The sequence below is a fragment of the Paramisgurnus dabryanus genome, chromosome 15, assembly GCF_030506205.2.
Source record: "Paramisgurnus dabryanus chromosome 15, PD_genome_1.1, whole genome shotgun sequence".
In the NCBI taxonomy this organism is placed as follows: Eukaryota; Metazoa; Chordata; class Actinopteri; order Cypriniformes; family Cobitidae; genus Paramisgurnus; species Paramisgurnus dabryanus.
In genome coordinates, this window is record NC_133351.1 from 25,845,833 (window position 1) to 25,858,822 (window position 12,990).

Genomic DNA, 12,990 nt, shown 5'->3' on the forward strand with positions numbered 1-12,990 from the left:
ATACCTCTGACGTTACCAGGAAATGTGACCCTCCTTACCATGTATGGAAGATTTGTGCACAATGCAATGCTAACAGGAGTTAAAGGGGACAGAGAATGAAAAACCATTTTTACTTTGTCTTTGTTGAATAATGGTAGTCTACCCACATTCACAAACAAACAAAAAGTGCTAAACATCTCAGTCTCATAGAAATTCCTCTTTTAGAAATGTCAGCCAGAAAACGGCCCAATCTGAAAAACTGATGCTTATGACATCACAGGCATCTCCCTGCCCCTCCACTTTAAAATAATTGGCTACATTTTTTGAGTGGGAGCAAAGTCAGCCAATCAGTAATGAGATTGCAAGTTAAGCCAGTAGGGGGAGCCAAATAGGTGCAAAACCACTTGTTTAAAATCCCCCACCCTAATAGAGCTATCTGAGAGTGGTTTTTAGGAAGCTTCTAAGGCATTACAGACCCAAACAAAACATTTTTTGTCTACATGTCACATCACAAAACAAGGATAAATACTCCATTCAATCATTCTATGTCACCTTTAACTTACAGGCTGTGAGTCCGAAGCAGGAGGAATTATGATAATGTCGGTCTTGTCTACATCACCAATCCCAGGAAGTAAACTGTTGGCTACAATCCATGTGATTGTTGTACAAAAGAGATTTACGTTGGAGATCATTACTTGCATCATCGTTTACTTTGGGGTTTGTACCTTTTGCATATCATTAACATACTAATACACACTTACACACCAAAAGAAATTTAAAATCGTGAATCAGACCATTGATGCTCTTTAAGATATCAAGAACATTATTTTACCTTAGGAGAGAGAACGTTCTTTTTATGCATTTTTGTGCAGCGTTAAGCAATACAACCAATCACAGATATGTCTGTTGAGTACATGAACATAATGGACGTTTTCCATTTATGAAGGTAATTAAACTACAATACTTTATATATATATATATATATTATTAAAAAATGGTCCCTAGCTGTCACTGGGGCAGTACCTTTTTAAAAAGTACAGATTTACACCTAAAGAGAGTTCATATTAGTACCTTAGAGGTACATACTTGGTACCAAAGAGTGCTTATTAGTACCTCAAAAAGGTACATATTGGTACCAAATGTATACATATCTGTACCTAAATGAGTTTTTAAAGGGTGACTGCCCCAGTGACTGCTAGGGACCAATTCTTTGGCATTTTTTCTTAAAGTTTAGGATTATTAAATATAATTCATATATATAAAACTATAAACAACACATAAGCGTGAGTAAACTAAATTTGCCTTCTGGGTGAACTCTTTCTGTAAGATTGTGAGTGTGTGTGTGTGTGTGTGTGTGTGTGTATTTAAGGCTGTGCGATTATGAGCGCAATCTTCATTAGCAACATAATCACCACCATAGAGACAATGCGACCACTTTCACAACAGTTCACAGCCTGTCTTATGCAACTACACAGGCCTCTATATTCTACAGAATTCCCCTTTAATTTTATACATAAAACACCCATCTCACGTGCATTGCATCATTATGGGGGCCAAAAGATCACTCAATGACGCTCCTGGCACAAAATACAGCTATAGTAATACAGACACTTGAGTGAACCCCTCTAAAAACACATACCACAATTCACAGTCAAGACAAAGGAGAGTCTTTGAGGTGTGTGATAAAAGCTATTGCCTTCAGAGAATGCACTCAGGAAAACATCCATAACAAAAGAAAACAAGAGTCGAGGTATTTCGCATCCCTGATCCGACAATTCATCTTCATCTGTTGTTGATTGTTTCATTAGGGGGCCATCCCATTTAGCTTTGATAAGGGTGACAGTCAGCCGTTAACATGTAAATCCGATCAAACTAATGAAGTGACTACATAACTTAGTTACCACCATGCCTTTCCCCCTGCATTTCACATTCCACACGTCCTTATACACGTGTGGAGGAACCAGACGCATGTACGTACGCACATACATATACAACACTTACAAAGAGCCGGCTGACCTGTGCCACCGACTTTGTGTCCGAATCAAATGCTTTGGTGATTTTCCCAGGCTGCTTTCAGGGATGATACAGAGGGTCTATTGAGCTATTCTTGGCTTGGCTCTGAACAGTACACTGGAGCAGAAGTGGATAGAGCAAAGGCAGGCCTGAGGGTAGAGACGCTGCTGACCAGCATAGACAGCAAGAACAGAAACGCATAGGAAACGCGTAAAGCATGGATAAGGAATTATACTGGGAAAAATCAAGCGTGGGTTGAATCATTGCATAAAAGACCTCTGAGTTTCGGTAGTTGAGTTCAAGGTATAGTCAATAGGCAAAATTTAATTTACTAAGAGACCATGTCAAGTTAATGCTTTTCTGCGCCAACAGAAGGAATTATTACAGGACTCGATGTCCCTTTGTCACTACATATTGAATTCTCTTATCTTGATCTCTGTTGTAACAAACACTGAAGCAAAAACAAGCAACAGTATCTTCAAGACGTAAATGCCTGTTTTCTGTACTGATACCCTGAAGTCCCCTTGTCATTTTACACTGTGATGAGCGATGATCCAAATAGGCTTTGCTCAGATTAAAGCCTCCGTCCTTGGCAAAGTCCATCGTAATGATTGCAAACAAAGAGCAGGGTCCAGCTGCTTCACTATCATATGTTCTTCAAAGTGATGGCTGTACCATTAAGAAGCTTTGAATTTGATCAAAATAATGTTTTATGAAATCATAAATCATAAATGTTGCTGAAGGGAGGGCATGAAAGAGAAAAGATGATGAAATGACTCCAGTTCGGGCTCATACAAAAATCATGTACTTTATTCACTTATGAGATTGTTGAAGGCCAAACAAAAGATACACGCCTCGTTGAAAAAAAAAAAAAACAGGGTGGTGTGCTAATTTAAACCGTAAACTTTAATGGCATGGCAGAGGATCAGTAAACTGATGTACAATATACACTGGGGAATATTTTGCCTGGCTCTTATATCATTACATGATTCACCAAACATCTGCTCCGCTGTATCATATTATAGAGTACAAGCTTAGGCTTCGTTCATACTGCAGGGCTTAATGCTCAATTCCGATTTTTTGAAAAAATTAGATTTTTTTGCAAGGCCGTTCACATTTCCAATAAAATGCGACCTTTTGTGATCTCCTGTGTGAACGTGAAATGACCCAGAAGTGACCCGCATGCGCATAAGAGTACTCCACGGTCAAGGACATCACTTGTAAGCTAACGTTAAACATGGATGTCAACAACGGTGTAGTCAACAGTGGAGCTCTTTTTGCAATATTAAAGTTATTTTCCCAACGGAGCCAGCACAATTACAATCTTCTGTTTTTTTATGTAAAATGTAAGGTAACATTTGTTTAATTATTCCTCGTATCATTTTAAAGCCACGATCTACAGAACATCACACAAAAAACATTTTGATAACTACACCTAAAAAAAATAAAGGAGATCCTGCCTTGGAAACTCCGGCTACAATTCAGTGTTTTTATATAATTTGGAGATTTAGCGCGTCAAAGCAGTCATGACAAAAAAAACGACAATGAGAAATGAAAAATAATTTGTGTTTGTTACTGTAAATGATAAAAACTAAGCTTTATATACATACAATTCATTAAACGTTAATTTATAACAAGAAAAACACTGAAATTAATGATTTTATAGACACTACGCGTTATTATTTAGCATAGAAATACCTGCTTGCTTTGACTTTGATCATCTCTGTATTCACTTTAGATACAGAAAGACCTGATGAAATTATTTATTTCAGGAATCTCTTTGCTATCATTTGAAAGTGAACACACGAAGACAGTCGTGTCAGGCATAAATATAGGTTTGGTGCAGATATTTTCCGTTTCAGCACCGAAATTTAAATAAACGGCTTACCTGTTTTGTAGTTTAACTTTTGACAAAATAACCAGTTTGTTTTAAATACATTTTAAAAACTTATACCCGTCGAAAAACATCCGTTTTTTAATGTTTAGTTTGATGAACTCCTAAATATGAGACGAAGAGCACCTAGCACGTTCGGCTAAATTGCATGCGCAAGCATGGCCAGCACGCAATAGCGCAACATCGATACAGTACAACGAAACGCAATCCAAAATTTACAGACTTAAATTAGATCAGAATTTACGTTTACTATAAATACAATTTTTTTATAAAATAAGGTTAGAAGTAACAAAGTGCAGAACAAATGTGCAAAATGCCTCAAGTGCACGGAAACAAAACACAAGCCAAATAGATAAATCAAATAACCCAGAGTGATTTATAAATAAAATAAAGAAATTATTAAAAGAACGAAAGTATAGCCAGAATTGCCAGCTTTGTCTTTTAAATGTAGAAACAAAGAGGCAATGGTTTATAAACATAGAAACCTCTTATGGACGTGTCGACCGGTCACAGGGGTTGTTGGATTTATAAACGCATTTTAAAAATATTTATTGAAAGCTGCTACTTCACATATTATTCGCAGCATTATAATAATATGCTATATTAATATATTTGGAGAACGCTGTTATATGTGAAATCATATAACGTGTGCACCCATACGGCCAAAATTTAATGATGTGGAGCAGTGTCGCCCATGGTTGTTGTTTATCTTATCGTTCTTGCCTACTTCAATGCAGAATTATGACGTTTGTAGCGTATCAGTGACGTACGGGTCGGATCCATGTGGCCTGGCCGTTCAGACGAAGGTCGCATTTCAAAAGATCGGATACGTATCGGATTCAGGACCACATACCCAAGTGGCCTGGGTCACATTTGAAAAGATCGGATCTGTGTCGTTCAGACTGTCATGAAAAGATCAGATACAGGTCGCATAGGGGCAAAAAAATCGGAATTGGGTCGTTTCAGACTGCAGTATGAACGTAGCCTTAGAGACAAAAGTCTTTTGAAAGTCAAGAATGAATAGGAAAGACTGATGTGTCTGTGAGACAAATCCAAACTACTAATATTCCTTCCTACGCACAAAGCCTGCCGATCTGAGAAAAAATACAATGCATGATGGTGAGCTGATTCTAGATCAGTGCAAAAACACAGATATAACAGTGTTACAGACAGGTCTACAGCAGACAAATGGGTTTAACATTGTAAAGCTTGAAGTGCAGTACCCTTTATACGCAAGAGTCCGCATACAGTGCACATGGCGCAAACTTACGTTTTTTTGTAAGTGTGGGTCGCACATGCGCATACAAGAAAATGTATTATGTAGCCCAGGACACTGCATTGCATTTTTCGCAATGGGAATGAGTTGAACGTCTGGTTACACAAGTCAAACAAACTATGCTTTGCAAGGCTGCATGTTCAACCATAACGTTTGCATACACGTAAAAAACAAACTATACTCTCGGCTTAAGCAAGATCAAGTCTATGTTGTGTGAAAGGCATTCCCATACATTTTTTGTTTGTTCGCTCTGACGGAAGGAAGAAAATTCATATTTTATGATGAGAAATGAATACTTACGTGATTATTGATTGTGGCCAGTTTTGGAAAGTCTTAAGTGTAGATGCATGGTGGAAGCATAATTGTTTGCCAGAACAGCAGTGAAACGGATTAATGGATTTATCATCGACTTTCTTCTTTGCTCACACGTCCATGTCATCATATCTCTTTCTGGTTTCAGCACAATCTCATTTTATTCTCTTGTTCTTTTTAGTTCCCGCTTTCACTTTGCATCATATGAAATACAAAATGTTTGGCCTGCTGCAGGCTCACTCAATTAGACATGGATCTCTGAGGGGCTCTGCTGTTCCTTTCATCCATATATTATTACATAACCACCTTCATTACAGAACAAGCGTTTGGCTTTCATACAACTCCACTCTCCACACATTTTTTCCGGCACACCCATTATAATAAACGCAGTACATGTGTTAATGCATTGTTCCACACATCTGTGCCTCATCATGACATAAAACTTTTCATCAGTGTGCAGCTGTATGGGGAACCCTTGGATTGAGGGGGTATTACTTGGTATAACCCATTATACGTTTTCCTTAACCATTCATGTTATGCAAGTATATGGTATTTTGGGGGGGAAATCTGTTTTTTTCTTGCTAATAAATGTTCCATAACGGACTGTCCAACCACTAATGTCCAGCCTCAAACACATTTTTTTTGTAGCGCATTAGAAAGGTTCATTAAATCTGTGCAGCACAAAAGCTTTTAAATGCATTTGTGTACAGATACGCATGTTTTTTAAATAATAGAGCATGACCAATAGGGTCATAGAAAATACTGATACTTGTGAGTATTGTGATAGTTTGTTTGACAATACCGTATCGATTCTCAAAAACAAAACAAAATGCAATATTGTTATTTTTTAAATGAAAATCATACGAGATTCACGGCAGTTGTTTCGTTTGGAGTTTACCTCCATCTTTACTGTATCTCTGAACTTCAACAGTGACAGGAAGTTCTTGCATATGGGCGCGCCACACATTGTTTTGATAAGGTTTGCATATGGTGGTGTGTTCTAAATGACAGCTTTCCTAAGATGATATCCGATTATATTCCTAAAATAGGAAATATCCCAATATATTGCCTTGCTTTACGGTATTGCAACATATTGAAATGCAACCCATGTATTGTGATACGTACTGTGTCGCAAAATTTTTTCCGCTATACACCCCTAATGTCAAACACAGACTTGAGGACGTTCTACTTTATGTGAAGAGAAAAGTTCAAATTGGCCTTATACATTTTTTCTGTAAATTATCTATATGCCGGCTTCTATAAGGGTTAGTCTAATGACACGTCATTACTGGAAACAAGCCTGTGTGTGTGTGTGTGTGTGTGTGTGTGTGTGTGTGTGTGTGTGTGTGTGTGTGTGTGTGTGTGTGTGTTATGAAGAAAATCTGTTATCAGTCCTCCTAAATTATTTGCAGATAATGATTTTATCTCTTTAATTATTGATGATAAACCTCAATCTTCCCACATCTGACAACATATCAAAAATCATTCCCATCAACTGGGGTTGCCCCAGCAGATTTAGTTAGTAGACTGCCAGGAAAAGCCTTCAATCTATGGCAATTTCAGCAAACTGTCCTGGACCGGAACAAAACAGTCAGATACTTCAAATATTCAGGCTTTAGAAACCAGCCAAAAAAATAAATCTATCTATAATCATCAATATATAGAATAATGTAAAGTGTCTTTATATCTTTAGATTTTCTCTTCAAACGTTGCATTAAGCAGAAATGGGGAACGTTTAAAATGTTATATTAAGCATCATGGTAACATTCAAAGAGCATGGTAAAATGTCTAAAGCTTTTGTCAGAGCAGGAGTCAAACCCAGCTGCTAAACACATGGGTTGTTATTTTGTCAAGTGTTGCTAAAATACAACTGGGATGTGCAGTAAAGTGTGGCTTTTTGCTTTCACCTTGAAATTATAAGGTAGTAAAAATTCTTAAGATTCTTTATTGTAGAAGTAGTGTTTTACACCAATTACATACAATTATTTTGGCATCCTTCAAAGAACTGCCCCGATCTTTTAAATACAGCATCACATGGATCAAAAATAAACAAACACTTTATATGCCACATCATCTGTGATACACAATAACATCTAACAATATGTAAACACAACAGATACAGTGAAAACAACGTAACACTGAAAGACACTGAAATATGACTACCATCTGTCTAAATATAATGAACATATTAAAATATAATTTGCCTACATAGACATTTAATTTTCTTTGTTAAAGAACACTGCTATGACGCAATAAAAAAACAAAAAGCGATTTCTGTCGTGATGAGCACGTGACTATTTTCAACATGGTATCAGTTCAGCATGTTTTCACTATGTGGACAGCCTAATAAGTGTTCGTGAAAAGGAATACAGGAGTAGCCATTGTAGTCGTTGCTTACTGCTGTTCACATGACACGTGGAGTATTGTTAAATACAATAATGCAGAAAAACAGTCCAACACAGCAAGCATTTAAACAAAAGATCTCACGCGCGCGCGCGCGCCCACACACTGAGTAAGAACAATGGCAACGTGTCTTAAGATGCGCTCACACAAATTATGTCTGATTTTTCTGTAAACTGTGAATATTAATGACAAAATCATCTTTGTAAGGTGTTCTTAAGCACTTTTCTATTATTTTAAATTTTAATTTTGACAAAAGACGGGACAAAACCTACTACCAATAACCGACCGGTTAGTACACATCAGCAACACAAAAACACCCTTTTCGATTAAATACAGGTTTAAAAACTTCCATAATTCGAACGCGCACAGTATATGAATAATGTATGTGGAAAAGATGAACTTACCGCTGCGGTTGTAGTTTTAATTTCATAAATGAAGCGCTGCTAACTCAAGCTGCAACGCGTTACAGGAAACATCCTTTCCCATTCCGAAGCAATGCCATGCATCCAGTCTTTCATATACTGTGATCTAATGTAAAGACACCTGGATATTAACCCTTCAATGTGTAACTGGTTCACATAATGTATTGACACCTCCAGATTTCTTTAAAAGAATTTCGTGTCATGATACGCTTGCATTTCATTTGCTTTTGTCTTCTTTCTAGTATACTATCTGATGGAACTCACTGTTTTCATTTTGATTCACATGCTCTGTGTCTTTGGACTGTACCATTTGCCTAGGAGGCGGGGGTGGCGCGGAGGTCCGGAGGCGGATGGGGGGAGGGGAGCTTGCTTGCTTGCTTGTAGGTAGGTGCACAAAGAGATTCTTGGTGAATGAAGTGCACTCCATTCAATGTAAGCTGTACAAAATACCCTTGCTTTTGTAAGGATAAAGCTACTATAGATTATGTAAACCTGATTGTAAACTATTTTATTGTGGAAAAACATAATGTCTTCTATAATGATATGTCTAAGGAAGGGAGAGGGAGTGGTTGCATTTTTCAAAATGACTGGACATCTGCGTGAGGCATCATGTGTGAGAAATGTAATGCAAAGAAGAAAATGTTGTGACTTTATTATTGCGGTTTTTTTTTTTTTTATTTTAATGTAAATGTAAATAAAACAATTACATAATTGGAAATTCGTTTTACATTATAGTTTTCGACTCGACTTTGGGGCTGTCTGTAGTGCAACAACACACAACATAAATATTTTAACAGAATATAAATTACATTTATATCAATATCGACGTGAGTTAAATTCCTCTACAATATCAAAGACCATTAATGAGATTTTTAAAATGCTGAATATGAACATAAATGCTTTGACAAAAATGCATTTTGTAAATATCACAAATAATGTTTCTTTTATAAAGCCTTTGAGATGGCATTATGTTCAATGTCAGCTATATCCGCTTCAACAGTCAAACTTGTTTTAATAAGCTGAAATATTGAAGCATTATCGCCCCCCTGTGTAACAGATGCATCAATACAATAGAACAGGTGTCTCCTCCAAACCTGTTCCTGGTGAGCTACTGTCCTGCAGACCTCGGTTCAAACCCAGCTCCAAACACACCTGTCTGTGGCCCAGTCAAAACCCAAGGCAGCTGACTCATGAGGCAATGACATCAGCGGCATGAAGGCAGCTTCGGGAAACGCAATTTATTTTGAAATCAAAATTTTTAACTCAACATTCCACACGCACACCCACACACAGAATAGTGCACTATACCCTGGACAGCTTGATTAGCTGCTTCAGCTGTTCCATGGAACAAGAAGATGAAGGTATCTAAGGAGTCAGGAAGTAAAGCAAACATTGGATTCAGACCTACCTTGATGCCTTCGTGCCTTGGAATGCTGGCAGCATTTTAGAGATTTCAGATGCAGTCTGTAATTATCAAACAACCCTGGATACCTTGATCAGCTGCTTTGTTTTAATTGGGGTTGGAGATAAAATCTACAGGATGGTAGCTCACCAGGAGGGTTGGAGACCCCTGCAATAGACAGTCAATAAGACGATGAAACCCTACACCACACAAATGGCTTCAAAAGTTGTCAGTTACAAAGTGTTTCGACATATAAGAATTTTTTGTGCTAAAATCTTTGGACAGAACATACATTTTTTTCTCAAAAAAAATAATAATAAATAAATAAACACCATTATAAAATAAGAATAAAATAAAAAACTGCAGGTAATTTGCAACAACAAATACTTTATTTTTTTAGGTCACATCTGTCTTTATTGACCATTTACGTATTATGTATGATTGTGAAAAAATATTTTGATTGTTTTATTCTCCAGATTTCAGACTTTTGACCACCTTTTTTGACATATTATATCTTAAGAAGGCTTTATGATAACCCTTTAAGACATATATCAGGGGTGTCAAACTCAATTTCATCCATATCAACACTTGCTCTCAAAGGGCCAGTTGTTGTAAGACTATGTGGATGTATCAACTTTTTTATTACATTATTACAATCGATAACTTTGTTTTTTGGTAATAACTCAATTAATACCTAGCTAAAATTGCTGTAATTATTCAGCTGGTTGCCAGTAACTTACTGTAGAAGATAAAGACATCAAATGTTTCATGTTCATTTAACTTTGAACAAACTGTTGTCAGTAAATAACATAAATGTAAAATCTACAGTAAGTTACTGGCAGCTAGTTGCCAGTAATACCCAGTAATACTGTCATGTCTACAGATTTTTTTTACAGTGTAGGAAAAATAATGACAAAGTGTGTTCAAGTGTACATTGTTCAGATTATTTAAAAAGTAAATCTGATAACAACATTTTTGTTATCAGATTTATTTAAAAAAAAAAATATATATATATATATTTATGTTTGTGTTGTAGTATGCCAGCATGCTCAGATTTCTCTGTAATCCATTTATTGCACAAGTAATAAAATTGAGATGCATTTTCAGGTAGCAAAAATAAAATTTATAATAACAATAAAATAATGGACCTAAAACATAATTTGAAAACATGCACTGCCTATAAATACCGGAATGTATATGAGCATACGTTGTACAGATATACAGGCAAACTGCTCTCTCTGCTGGTTCTTAATTGAAACTGCAATGTAAAGGTCTCTTTCTCATGTCTTATTTGTCATTGGACAGTTTACACAAGGCTTAGTATCATTTAAAAGCTTGAAGAGCCAGTGCACATAATTGTGCAAAGAAAACAAAGACACAAACAAGTACACACAAAGTAAATAAAGTACCCATAATGCATTAATCTATCAATCATATCAGTAATTGATAGATTACATTATCTTAACAAAGAAAGTAAACATCCTAAATTTAATGGTAGTTTTTTCCTTAAGCATGCTAGTAGACCAGTATCACATCATGCTTGTTTGTGCAAATGTACTGTTAATGTATTTTTATTGTAATAACACAGGATGTGTTCTATTATAAAAATGTAATAACACAGCTTACAAAAGGAGAGCACTAAAGCACATGACTGATTAAAGTTCCCAGTCTTAATGCTTGTGAATGCAGAAAATAGTGCAGATTACACTTAAACCAAAGTGGTAAAAGTAATAAACCATTCTATTAAAATTAACAATTAAACACACTTATTTCATATGCCAAGTAAAGAGTTTTAAAAAATCAAGTATAACAGTGCTCTGATTTCAAGGAAACTTGATGTAGCAAAAGTAGCAGTGGCCCTAATCCTCTTCCGTATTACGGAGATATATTTTTTTTCATAAAAAATAGTATTTCTATGCAACTGTCTAAAAATTTAGCAAAAATGCCTTTAGGTTGATTTCACACATGTTGCACTATGCATTGGCATCATGTGACACTACTAGGATTTACATGATTGATTTAAGATATTTTTAAAAGGCCCGAACACTGTTACACAACTGATGTAGGTTAGGTGGGTCTGACACCCATCCTTCTATCCAACCTGTAAACTTTGGTAGTTATTTAGCCTACTGCACAAATACACCAATTTGTGTTGTGTATGCAGTTGCAATATATACTTATACGTTGCCATTGTTATGCACACGACTGATGCCTATTGGTTTTGCAATAGTAATTACATCACTTGCAACTTTCTTAAAGTCTATGCTTTGAGGTCTTACCAAAACATACCAAATGTCATAGGCTGCCTAATCCTGGTGCTTCAATAAATGTTTGATCCATGAACCACTAAGAGTCTGGATATGCGAGTCTAGAGAACCACAAGTAAATCAAAACCATCTGCTAACATCTGTAGGAACGTTTGTGGGGTTCGGTCCATGCCACTCCTCAAATGAGGCTGACCCATGTACAACCCTTGTACATTTATTTCTCTTTCTTCTTTCTTTTTAATGTATTTAAAGCACATATAAATATACTACTAAAGCATATCACTGAACCCATACAACACAGATTTAAAGACCCAATGAAGCTGCTTGAAGTGTGCAGTTGTGTTTAATGTGTTGAACATCCACTGAAACAAGACGTTTGGGTGTGACATTTTGAGATGCCCCTCCCACCTTTAATGAGAAGCTGATATGCAGAATGATCATAAAGCTATATTGGCTGAAGTGAGAAACTGTAGGGTTTAAATGCTTATATCTTCAAAATGTTAATTTTGTTAATGTTTTAGATTTAGTGACCAGATTTATCTGTTTTCCAGAGACAGTGCAATTTTTTTGTTGTTCTATACAAGACTGGAGCTGTCCCTGGAAATGTTCCATTTTAAAGCACGTCCAAATCAACCAGCAAATAGACTGAAAAAGCCTGATCAATAAACTGAGAGCTTGTTCTGAGGTGTGTGACGATTGTCTCCCCAAACTGCACACGACAGAAGTTGCCACAACTAATATGGCAAAGCCATTGACGTATGATCCAGCAGCCAATGCGCAGTCTAGGTATTGGTTTTCAATTATTCAAATGATGTACAAACAAGTGAGTGTATTTTTACTATTTTAGACTGGTTGTTTACACATACTGCAGACACATATTGGTTTTCTAACACTTTATAAAAAGTGAATTCTGATCATATGTGCCCTTTAATGTCTAAAGCCCTATTCGGACGGGATTAGTTTTCCAAACGACGTTTGAGTTTCAGCGTGTCCCCCAGGACGTCTGTGATTTTATGTACCGA

General features: G+C 36.4%; 1 protein-coding gene across 1 annotated transcript in view; it reads right to left on the reverse strand.

The window, feature by feature from the left end:
* tmem198aa (transmembrane protein 198aa) overlaps positions 1 to 8,584 on the reverse strand; it is a 28,925-nt gene extending 20,341 nt beyond the window's left edge. The window contains exon 1 of the mRNA XM_065292881.1: positions 8,282 to 8,584. The gene's annotated coding sequence lies outside the window, so the exon portion shown is untranslated. The remainder of the gene's footprint in view (positions 1 to 8,281) is intronic.
* Between the last annotated feature and the right edge of the window lie 4,406 nt (positions 8,585 to 12,990).